At 38.2% G+C, this 12,781-nt stretch overlaps 1 long non-coding RNA gene across 1 annotated transcript in view; it reads right to left on the bottom strand.

The window, feature by feature from the left end:
• The window catches only part of LOC135444951 (uncharacterized), a 273,529-nt gene that overhangs the window by 114,344 nt on the left and 146,404 nt on the right, over nt 1-12,781 (bottom strand). Inside the window, exon 2 of the long non-coding RNA XR_010439376.1 lies at nt 7,612-7,686. This is a non-coding gene — a long non-coding RNA (uncharacterized LOC135444951). The remainder of the gene's footprint in view (nt 1-7,611; nt 7,687-12,781) is intronic.

Below are 12,781 nucleotides of genomic sequence, written 5' to 3' on the forward strand. Positions count from 1 at the left end.
CTCTGAAAATTTACTCTGATTCAAACTCTAGTATCTTACACTACTCATAGTTTTTGTAATTACCTCAAGCTCAAATTCTCCTTTACCTCTGGATGGATTGCATAATTTCAACTGCTAGTGAGATGATCCATGTTAGAGAAGAGAACTGCAGTTGAAACCATTTACAAGCCCAGATGGGAGATCAGCCCTTAAGGATGAAGCCAGACAAGTAAACTTCAGGTGTCCAAAGATACTGCACCACAACATCCATGCTGATATTCTTTAGTGTTGTAATATTTCCACCTTGTGTTGCTTTAAATATATATATATGTATTAAAAAAGGTGTCTCCAAACACAGCAAGGACTTTTCAAACAATACAGAAAAAAAAATTAACTGAATAAACACTTGTTCATGGAGAGAAACAATTTGGATAAAGATACAGAGCAGCCTTGCCTCATGTCCTGCTGCAGGAGAACCCAAGGGGCCAAGAAAGCAGCCAACTCTTACACAAGAGAATGAATCAGCTTTCTGTGTCTCTCTGACCCCGGTTTTCACTCTTCTCCCCACTCATTCCTCTTTCCTGCACTCACTTGTCTGCAGGAAGGGAGCACTGCAGGAAAAAAAGCGCCTCTGACTCCCTGCAGTAATTCCCCAGAAGAGGATTTATAACCAGGAAGAAGGTACCACAGTGACTTACAGGATGGAGCCAGCTGGGCACCACACACAAGGGAAAACAGCACAGGCATATTTAGGCTGCCCTGAGCGAGATATCTCTTCTGTTTTGCACCAGTCAAGGCAGCCTTTAGTGCTGTTTGTACCACAAGTGGTGGCACAGAGCCCAGATACACATTTCCACTGCAGTTTCTCCTTAAGAGATTTCCTTGCTTCAAAAATAGGTTTATACAATTCATTCAATACTTTCTGCTATCAAATACTCATTTATTAGGAAATCCTAAGCTAAACAAACAAGGAAGTCATCCAGCGTGCAGAAAAATAAGCTCTTTCACAAAACTGACACCTCTTAATACTGCTCCTTCAGCATTAAACCTTTTCCCTGTCCCATTTTGTTTTAGGGCTTCAGTCCATTCTTCTATGCCACTGAGGCTTCACGTACTCTACTGGGGGTAAATGAGGGCCATGAAGGCTTATCTTTGTAAGATACGGCCTTGAACTCTGTGGCTGTGATGTCAGGAAAGAGCACTGGGATATATTTTAGTGTCTTCTGTGTTCTGGTCCATCTGTGACAGAACTGGAAACCAAGCAGAGACACTCTCCGTGGAACATTACAGCACTTGAGGTAAATACACCAGCAGACAGCTGAATCCTGACCTCCTTTTGTACCAGGTTCTCCACTCCTCTTTTTAACTCACTAAGATATTTTTACAATGATACGTAAAGGGAAAACTTTTCACACAATATTATTCTGAAAACTCACCTTTGTCCTATTACTATATAGTTGCCATAACAACTTGATGCAACATCTTAATAATCATTCTCTGCATCCTTTTTAGCATTGCAGTTGTCATGACAACAACATGGATTTTATTTCAGACCTACCTCCCAACATTCTTAGATGTGTTTTTGTTGCTTTGAATGAAATAAGACTCAGCCTCCACTAAAAAGACCAAAAGAAAAATCTAATGAAGTGCCTATGAAAGAAAGCATCTTTATGGAAAAATGTTCTAAAACTGTTGTATACAACACTTAACTATGTCTTTTCCTGATGCATGCATGTTTACTTTGACAAAAAGCTCAATGCAAATACTATGTTTGAGAATTGAATGCACAGAACAGAACTTATAATGTCCAACATTCTGTCTAGAAATCAGCAATAGTTATTGATTTAAAAAAAAAAAAACTAGAATTTTTTTTAAACTAGGTATAAATAGCTAACTAGTCTAGAATAATTCTAAGCTTCAGTGGGAAAAAAAAACACCAAAGAAAAAAATGTTGTGGCAATCTGCTATTGCTCTATATTTTATGCAGTAGTGGAGATTGACACTTTTTTCTGTTATGAGATGGCTGTCATGAAATAGGGAGCTAATGTAAGAAAAGCTTCCTAGTTCAGTGCCCCTTTTGCTGCTGAATGTCAGAAGAGAGTCTAAAATTATAAAGTGAGATTTGTAATTTACAGTATCATGAGTAGTAAAATTCACATAGCTGATACAGAATAGACAAATCATGAAGTAGATCTTCAAGAGAGATGTCAGGCCAGACTGAACAAGTTCTTGTCTCTTTTCCATTGACAGCAATACAGTCTCTGTTGCCTGGAACCTACCTCCTCATGGAAGGAGTGTTACTGCTTTATCACTTCAAGTGCTCAACTTGTTGCAGCTGTCTGAATTGTTAAATTCAGAGCAATATATATGTAATAATTACAAGCTGTGAAAACTTAAGATCAGCCTACAAAGATTTCCAACCACTTCCTATTACACATCAGAATGTGCTTTATGCATTTGCAGCCCTTACAAACATTTTCTCAGCCACAGGTAATGTTTTAGCTTCCTCTTAATATTTCAAGCTTCTTTTCCCACACTGTGAAATTCAGCGTAATCCAAATTGCTCCATCGGGTTTCTAGGCTGCAGTAGCTATAATGGTGGTAATGGTGAAGCACATGATTAGGGAGATAAAAATTAGGAATTTTGGAGACATGAATATTAATTTCCATTTTATTGCATATGTGAATTGGTATCTTGTGTGCTTTATGCACATTCGGCTTGAGTTTCTCTATTACCTTCAGTTCTAATAAATCCTATTGTCTGGGCACCTTAGTCTGGAACTGCTGCTTCTCCCTAAACATCCAGCTTCAGAAGTACACAGCAGAAGCAAAAACATGAATAAAAAGGAGATTGTCTTATTTTTAGAAATATGGAGAACACAGAATGCTTTCACACTTATTATTGATGACCTTCATAGACTAAAATTTATTAACTGGGACAAAGAAACAGCGACATTTACCTAAAGAAGAAGCAATAAAAGAACTATAAGCCCTCATCCTCCACTGTTAACTGCAAAACACATGAGATTGGAAATTTCCAACTGATAGAAATTCCCATAGATATTTACCAGCTTACAGACAGAGAGACACATAAAGAGCTTGGCAATAGACAACCATAGAAAACACTGTGCTCTGTACCAGTGCACAGCAGGCATTTGAAAGAATCTAGAGAAGCTAAGTTAAACCTAATTGTTTGGAATGGAGTGAGATAATGGAAATGTAAAAGCCAGTTAATGTAAAAATCTTTCTAGAGAAGACAAATCTGGTTATTTACATCTTGGTGCTTGCAATTATAAAGCTACTAACTGCAAAATCTGTGCTGATTTATCTCGAACTTACTCTTGAATCTAAAAATGTTCTTAACTGTTACCATTTGTGTCAAAATACTAAAACACAGCTTGCTTTTTGTGTGAATTAAGAATTTATTTAGGAAAGAGATCAACACGAATGCTTTTTACTAAGAAATACTGTTTCTCTAATTTTGTCTTACAGGAAACATAAATGTTCAAATTCTTCTGAGCCTTATCTTGGGATAAAAGGGATAAGAACCCATACCAATAAAAATACACTGCCATTCTATTCTAACACATTTTCATGACCTTATTTTTCATACATCAGGACTCGAAGCAATGAAATTCCAGTTTCTATGAGTTACCATTTTAGTGAGATTATAATGTTTCCCAAAGTCAGTTTCTATTCAAAGAATCTGTATCTGCTCAGACTTCCATTCAGTATTTCAAATAGGAATTACTACCTTTTCAATTTATAAGGGTACAGATCTTCTTCAATCACTTCTGCAAATGAATTCAAGTCATAGAATAATAACGAACATATCTCTTACATTTTGTACATTTAAATTTCAAATATGAGATTTTTGCATGAATAGTTTTCATCCATTGCCATACTAAATCAGGTTAACTGTTTTAATCAGTCAAAACACCACCACCAGCCAAAAAAGGAGGAAAAAAACAAAAGAAAGAAAAGTCTTTCCTAATTTGTAAGTGCTAGCCTTCACAAAACTTCCTTATGAAATAAAGCTGAAATACAAGTTGCAACTACCAATCTTACATACTTTGAGAGCCTTTAGAAATTAGAATAAAATCTGCAATATCTCCTAACATTTCCAACCCAGAATTATTAGAAACCTGCTTCAAACAGGCTCGCTGAACCCATCCTCTTAGAGTGGCCAGCTCTGATATTAACTTTTAAAAGCACCTGCCAATAGCTGACTCTATGTTCAAGATTTTCTGGTCTTCCATACCACTCTAAAATCTTCCTCTCAAACTTCCATGTTTGGACATAACAGCACAGATCAGGTAAGAAGGGGAGAAGAAAAAAGGGAAGTAAAATAATGGCAAGAAAAGAGGCTGTACAAGGAGAGGCACTAACTAGAAATTATCTACTCAGACAACCTCACTGGCAGCTTTTTGCTGCTGTAGCAGCATACAACGAATCCAGGAGGTGCCAGAGACTCACTTAAGGTAGTTCCTAGGTAAACCTGCTTGATAAATGCTCAGCAAAACTGCTGGAGATGTGAAAGCACACAGTTCTATTCCCACTCAACCAGAACAAAAGCAAACCAATGATCTCAAAGGCCCCTAAGTTCCAGTGATGGCCTGACATGCTTTTGATAAATGGAGGAAGGCATTAGCATGTGCTGCGGATAAGGGGAAAGAAGGAGGACACTTTATGCGTGAGGAGTACCTCTAAAGAAAAGGTGACACATGTGGGACAGAGTCCATGTCATTAACCCCTGTAAATGACTCCCAAAAATCAGAACAGAAACTGGAAATACAGAAAAACAGTAATAAGGGACTGTTCTTCCTGAGTCCTGACCTAGCAATCCTGAGTAATGGAGTCTAGGGAACCCTAGTTGAGCAGGAAGCTTGGATTACATGACCTCCAGAAGCCCCTTCAACCTTGGCCATTCTGTGATCTGCTTCTCTGTGTGTTATGCAGCAAAGCCCTGTCATTTCCAGGCAATGTCCACAGCAGTACTTCTGTCAATCATAATGAATCTCAAAAAAAAACGCCTGGTCACATCTTTTCCCAGACAGCTAGGAAGATAAATTGCTTTCTTAGAGTGACAGAAGTCTTTCTGGGGTAATTTGCTTGCATTATTTGTAATAATGCAGAACACCACTGCATCCCATTACCCTTATTTCCATTGAAAACAATGGCTTTTGCTCACAGTGATCAGAGCCTACATTATTATTATCATTCAGAATCAGATTCTGTGTCATGGAAGCTGGGAACTTAACATCACAGTGCTGCTTATTTTTTTTCTATGAACTGATTGACTGCTTTGATAGCAGTGTTAATTATATAACTGGCAGAACTATAATTAAATTAACATGATCGCAATTTACCATTGACCAATATCAAGCAATTTACTACAGACAAATCCCAATTAGTTAGTTATCAAAAAAATGCCCCCCAGAGACACGATTTGCAAATTCAATTGTTAATCTAATTGAAGAGCAAACAGTACTGTGATTATTTATCAAAACACGTGGTCCAGCAGGGCACTGTTGCCCTTTAGGCATCTTGGAGCCTTCACTGTTTACCTCTGAGCAGGTATGAGGGGAAATGCTAGAGAGAGTACTATCAGTAACATCTCCTCTGCAAAAGCAAAACCTTCCCCACTTATGCAAGCCCCTGGCATGTTTTACTGTAAAAATACTGCCTGAGTTATGAGGAAATGAGTATAACCCAGCTGATCAAAGGCCATAGAGCAATTCACAGGAAGCATTCTGTTCAGTATTTATTTTAACCCTAAGCCAAATTGAAAGGACGCTGAAATTTTAGCAAACTTACATATTTATTTGTGTGCAGAATTTTTTCAAAAGCTGGGGAAAAAAAATATATCTCAGAATTACGTGTTTAACTGATTTCTGCTGAGAGTTTATTTATTTGGGTCCTATTTCCTTATTTTTGGAATTTGTTCATTTATATGATCTTTGGGGAAATTCCAGAGCCATCCTATTTGCAATATACCTAGAAACAATCAATATGTGGATGTATACTTTCTGTTTAGAAAGGAGTTTTCTTCCATACTTACCTAAGCCCTTTATATTTTAACCTGTAAAAATCATTACTCTTTTCTTTTTCTAAACCCAAAGCAAATAAATGTGAAGTACAAAAATAAAATAAAAATCTATTCCTTACAGTGAACTGACATGATCATAGCAGTGGCAGAAATTCTGCTAAGTGAGAGAGCAGCTCAGTGTCCTGGGTCAAGCAGATAGACCCTTGTAAATGCTTGTCCATACCTCAGCCAAAAATTGTCTTTCATTTATTTAAACATACAAGGCAACACTGCAAGCAGAATAAACAAGTTACACCTAACCCATAAGGACTGGAAAAATCAAGACCTGATTTGTGATCTCTGGGGAAAAGAGGAAGTTAAAAAATGGAAGTTTTGTTACCCAATAAATATTTGCTGGTAAGAAAGCTGGTTCAGAGCTAGTCAACTCAAAAAACCTAATCCACAGTCCAGTCCTTTAATATCTTTTTCTGTGCAATTTTCAAATATTTACACAACCCCTTCAGTTTCTTTCTCCTATTGATTAATACCACAGCACAGGACATTAGAGATAGAAATACAGAATTGTATCTGTTGTAGATGGCTACATTATACAAGCATTAGTCTAAAATTTAGCACAGAGAGTAGGACTGGTTCTCATACAGTGTAAGAATTGTTTAGAGAAGTTAATTATGGTCCTTTTTTTACTCTTCTTTGAAATTTTCTGGAACAAAACAAAAACTACCTACAATAACAAAAAACCCAAGTAGAAGACAGAGTGGCAAGAGGCTTTGCAAGTTTACTAAATACATTTCTACTCTTTAATTTAAAAAATCTATTTTGACTGATACATTTTAGATGTGAAGAAAAGAATACGACACTGCTAGGTTGACCTAGGCAACAAAAGGGAGCATAAGCACATGAGGTCTGATTATTCATGCCAATGGATTCCTGTTTACAAGACCAGTTGAGCTTTTGCATTTCACTCATCCTAGAAAAAGGACAAGCCAAATGTGTTCAATAATGTTCTTCACCTATTTAGTAGGGTCAGTCTGAGAGCACAGACTCTTCTGTCTCAGGTGAACAATTCAAAGACTCCAGTATAAGCTCTGGAGCAATAATGGACAGTCCATAAACTGCTCATTTCTCACTTACTATCTTTTACTATCAAATATTATTGACAAAATAAAAATATTATTATACCAGTTCACAGGAATTGTCAAGCTTCATTGAGGAGAGGAGGACAAAACACATTACTATTTGAATGCGATGGATACTATTCAGTCATGGCTAGTAAGTGATGCTGTAACTTGACATTAGTACTGGCAGTACTTGAGCAGTAAAAATTAGTTTCAAAAGAAGTTGGCTATTTTTCCATCCCCAACAATTTTGTTTAGGACATTACACAAAAGTTCCATCCACAGTGAAAGCCTTGGGAGCATGGGAAGACTAACCAAAAAGACAGGTACAACAAAACCCCTACTCCATGATCCACAGGAATCTATTTAGTATCTCCAGCATTTCATAATGCTATGAAAGTACTGACTGCACTTTGAGCAGCTTTGCACCTGACCTTTGGATGAAAAAGATCAAAAGGAATTACTCACTTGAAATTGGATGCTCTAACAGCTGATACTTCAAAGCATAACTTGGTGGGAAGTCCTGCTCAGGCCGTGTATCTGCTGAAACAAAGAGAACAGAGTGATTTGGTCTTGGGTACTTGCAGACATGAATTGACAGCCTGTTCTGCTAAGTGGTGCCACTGAAGTGAACTCTAAAAAGTAAAAGGTTGATATAAAACCTTCTGGCTCTTCCCTGGAATTCTTTCCACTGGCAATAAGAGACATCAGTTCAGGACACAGGTTCACGCTAAAACATTAATATAATGGATCAGGACCAAACTTGGATCCAAAATACGTCAATACAGGCAGAAACAACTGTTATCTCAAGAATATTCAACTCTCTGTTAGCAGAATATTAGCTGTATTCCTGCTATGAATTTTGCAAATTTTTATTTAGTTGTCATTTTTATTTTCTTTCAGCATTAACCAGCATTCCACTTACATTTCATCAAGCACACTGGCATGAAAAATAAACAAACACGTCCAAGCCTCCAAAAAATTCTTCAGTTTCCTTTAAAACAGAATCCTGCTTACAAATTAAGTGTTTATTTCCGTGACTGCCACCTAAACTAGAACTGGAAAAATTATTGTCCAAAATAAATCAGCACTCTGAGACAGGTAATAGGGGTTTTGGTGTTTTTTGGTTTTTTTTTTCTGTTAGCCTTCTTCAGCTCTCATAACCTATTTATTTGTTGCATCTATTCTTGGGCTATACGTGACTGTTAAGCTACTTGTTTGCAATATATGATGTATGATGCATTCTTCCTTGGCTTTGTCTGGTCACACAGGGGTACCATAATCTGTCTTTGCTCTATCATACTGATACTTTTATAACAAGGAAAACCTGCAGGGGCTAACAAATGACATGTGTTTGTAATTCCCCAATCACCACTGTAAAGACAATGCAGTTTCCAAAAGCATTCAGGAATAGCCTAGCTAATTGACCAGCTCTTTAAAAAATGTGTTCAAAAACACTTCTTATACCTATCTATGATCTTGCACATCAAAAAACACAGCAAAAAAAAAAAAAAAGGCAGAGGCTCAGCTGAAAACACAGCTGAGGTGTACTGTAACAGAGACTTATAATGACCTCTTCTGCTCTCTACATGTTATACTGCAAAATGGTTAGAAGTACAGAAAAAAGGGAGTAAGTAATCTGAAAGCTCATTAAGGTCTTTTCAAAGGATGATGACTCACAATCTCATCCATCCTTTTGACTGCCACAAAGGATAATAGTGTAAGAAAAGAATGAAGGGAAAGAGGGGGGGGTGAGCCTGTATTTTTTAGTTCATAATTATCATCTCCTCCAGCTCTTCACTCTGCCCAGCACAGACTTGCGTGTTCCCCAAAGAGCTTGTCATTTATCTAAAAAAAGGTGATATTCTTGCAATGGCAATGGAGCTGACTGGGGCTGTGCCCCATAAGTAGTCTCCCTGAAGTGTGTGGCTGCTTGTACAGCAAGATAGTGGCAACCAAGAGTTGGGGCAAATAATATCCAGCCTTTGGTCCAAAAATTCCTCAGTCAACTCAGCTCACTGGGATCTGAGTGTATTTTTGGTCCGAAAGTTTTCTTCCAAAGCACTGGGAGTTTTCAGGTTGCTGGGGGTTGGGTTTTTTGGTTGTTTTTAAATTCCTTGAAAGGGGCAAATTCTGTAAGATTTGGTGGGTTTACCTAAAGTGCATACAATCATTCAAGGATGCATTCTGCTCAAAGGTGAAATTGCCAACAGTGAATACAAAGGATTTAGGGTGCCTGGGGGGCTCATTTGACAACAGCAATACATTGACTTTTGTCAGTAAAATCCATCTTTTCAATTAACATATTATCTACTGAAGGCTTATTTAAGTTACACCAAACAATTTAAAAATCTAAGCTCAGTGATGTGTCAGATAACACATGCTCTGTTATTTGCAAGCTGTTAAAAATCCTTCCACTGGTTTCCTTCCATTTTTGCCATAAATGTGAAGCAAAGTTACTGCAGCCAGGAGAATCAGCGCACTTCTGTAGTCCTGAAATTGGGATGAGGATTCCACTCATTTTTTGACATTAGCCAAGAGGTAGAGGAGGACCCATGCTTTTTCAAAATAATAAACAGTAATGAGCATGGTGTTCCATAACACATCTATTTTTATTTTAAATGGTTTAGCCACAGCTGAAGAGCTTGAAGGAAATTAAGCTAGATCAAAAATCCTATTCATGCTTTCCAAAGTGGAATGGATAGTCTGTCATTTTACTTATGCAGCTCTTTCAATTCCGTGCTTATGGAACAGTGGTTTTGTGATTTGTTTCTTTCACTGTGGGCAACTGATTGTGTGCTGTACTTTTAAAAGTCTCTTCATCTTGAAGAAAACTTATTACTAATACATTGTGGGATGCCAGAGCTACTGTTGAGTGCCCAGTAACTTTAGAAGTTCATTAGACTGAAACTAGGAACACGCAGTGGGTGGGACATCTGCCTGGAAAGCTACAATAGCATCAAAGACACACACAAATTATAACAGTGACTCATTATAAACTCTTTGTGCCTCTAGAAGAACACACGTATCACAGCTTCCCATCTTGTTGTCATTAAGAATGTGAAAATGCTGCTTGAAAGTGGGCGCAACATATATTCATGTAAATAGACATATTTATAGGAAAGGAAGAAAGGGGTAGTTAAACTGTATCAAAGTAAAACACAACACTGATGAAAGCAAAAAACCTCTTTTAACTATCCACACAGGTATTTCAAAAAGGAAAAAAAAAATCCAAAAGCAGCTCTATTTTTAGACCAAATATGTAGACAATATTTGGGGTCTGTAGGAAAACTAAGTAATTTTTTAGACTACATACTTTTTCTTTTTATATTATTAGAACTGTGAATCCCTGGAAGAGTTTGAGGCCAGAATGGATAGGTCTCCAAGCAACCTGGTCTAGTGTAAAATGGCCTTGCCCATGGCTGGAGGGCTGGAACCTGGTGACCTTTAAGCTCCCTTCCCAAACCATTCTCTGATTCTTTCATTTTTGCTTTCTCTAGATCATCATAACTGTGGTTCAGGATCCTCCTAATGTTATATTAAGGTATAAATTTAGGCCCGTGTAACCTGTTTGCATTCACAGGGGTTTTGTCTTTGCCACATTTGGATTATACCATGGTGTAAGAGTTTGCAAAAGTGACGTGAGCCCAAGCCCACAACTACCAGCATTTACTACCAGGATTTAGACCATTTGTATTAGAGAATAGATTAATGGTGAAATAACAATTTTGAGAAACATTTCCATAGTAAGAGTGTTAATACCTAAAAAAAAGCGGTAAAAAAGCTTTATTGACAGAGAGAAAATTCTGCTTTACACATCTGTTGTACTCTACTCCCACACTGAAATAAATCCAGAAATGCAGGACAATGGAGTTAAAACCATTTCAGAAAGAATTTGGCAAATATATATCCCCATCCTTTGCCAGGTCCTTCCAATCTCAAGATGCAGAGAGTTAAATTCTGTGAGAACAATTTCTAGAGGTTTATCCAATATGTATACTTGGCTGAGGACTGCAGCTTTTCAAGGGATTGATTTTTCAAATATACTGAACAAAAGAAAATGCTGAAAGCAAAACAAAAATTATTAAACTGAAATTTTCTTCTTTGAAGCAACTTATACAAAGCACCCAGGTTTGGAAGTGAATTGCTAGCCTTAAAGGCACCATTTACAAAACAAAGTTCTAGCAGCAGTCTATCATCTCTGACTGTCCTACAGCCATCAAAGTGTCTCCATCTTTGCTGCTGCTGCTATTGTGTTAGCAACAGAAACATTTACAGGAGTGGAGCAGCATCACTAGCTGGCAATGAGGACAACTCACTCTCAAAATAGTCCTTGCACATCATATTGTAGTACTTCCTTGAAAAAGAACCAAAACATCCTGTTATAAATTTAAACAGATGAATAGTGACATGTGCCAGGATATCCCAACAGTCCCATCAAGTTCTCCAGAACAGAGTGAATATGAAGATGTTGAAATTGCTGCCAGCTGCACTGGTGTGTATGAATGCCCTGGGACACAGGTAGTCACAGGATATTACTGGAATGAAATAGCATAAATGCTTTTTTTTTCTTTTTAATAGATGGAAGGTGGTGACTACTGGGCTTTCCCCCAGCTAGTATCATGGAAACACTATTCCACATCTTAGTCGAGGCCATTTGCCAGTGTTCAGTATGAACCACTGCTTATCACTTCCACAGCTACTTTGTGCTGGCTAAGTGCCTCTCCCCAGCTGTCTGCATGCTATCATGAGCACAGTCAGCACAGCAAATCACAGTGCACACAATGGTGAACCCACTATCACCTCAAGGGCAACTTTTGGCAAACATTCCCTTTTATATTAATCCAACTTTTCCTTCACACAGTTGTGATCTGTTTGTTCACTGGTTTTTCCCATCTAAATTCCACTGAATAAACTGTGCAACAAATAAGAGCTGACAACGAGCAGACATCAAAAGGGATTTAGGTCTCTGGACCGCTTAACTTCTGTGTGGGGAAGGCACAGAAAAGGACATGCATGGATTCCCTGTGCAGAAAGGTCTGAGGTTTATAAGAAAGTGTCTCATGCCAGTGAACTTCACAAAATTTTAGAAGGGTTTTTAAAAGAGAGAGGAAGAGAGAAGGGCAAAAAAGCGAGCCCTGGTGCTTTCTTAGGAGGGGAGGAGAACATACAGACAGAAAGAACAGGAATGAATACTTTAATACCAGGCAACAAAGAGGTACCAAAAAAGGAAACCAATCAAAAAAATAAAGGCATAAATCTGGAGATGGCTGGACCCTTAAAAAGAAGTATGAAAACCAGAAGGAAAGTAGGCAGTAAATTATTTACCCGGTATATTTCTTCACCAAATTGGTGAAGGAGGCTAACAGCACCATGGACCATCTACCAACCACCAGACTCCAGACACCACTGAGACCTCCTCTTCTCATTCTGGAGTGCTGCCATGGCAGTACAGAGCCTGCTAGCTCCCCACAGCCACAGTGCTGCAGACAGGACTGGCCTTCACTCTCCCAGCAAAACGTGGGACAGCCAGGGAGCACGAGGGCACCCCCAGGACCAGACATCAGGCTGGTCACCTTACACAACCCGGCAGGTCACCTCGCACAACCCAGTGGCTTCACCGGGGTCCACCTTGCAG

This window comes from Zonotrichia leucophrys, chromosome 3 (genome assembly GCF_028769735.1).
Source record: "Zonotrichia leucophrys gambelii isolate GWCS_2022_RI chromosome 3, RI_Zleu_2.0, whole genome shotgun sequence".
Taxonomy (NCBI): Eukaryota; Metazoa; Chordata; class Aves; order Passeriformes; family Passerellidae; genus Zonotrichia; species Zonotrichia leucophrys.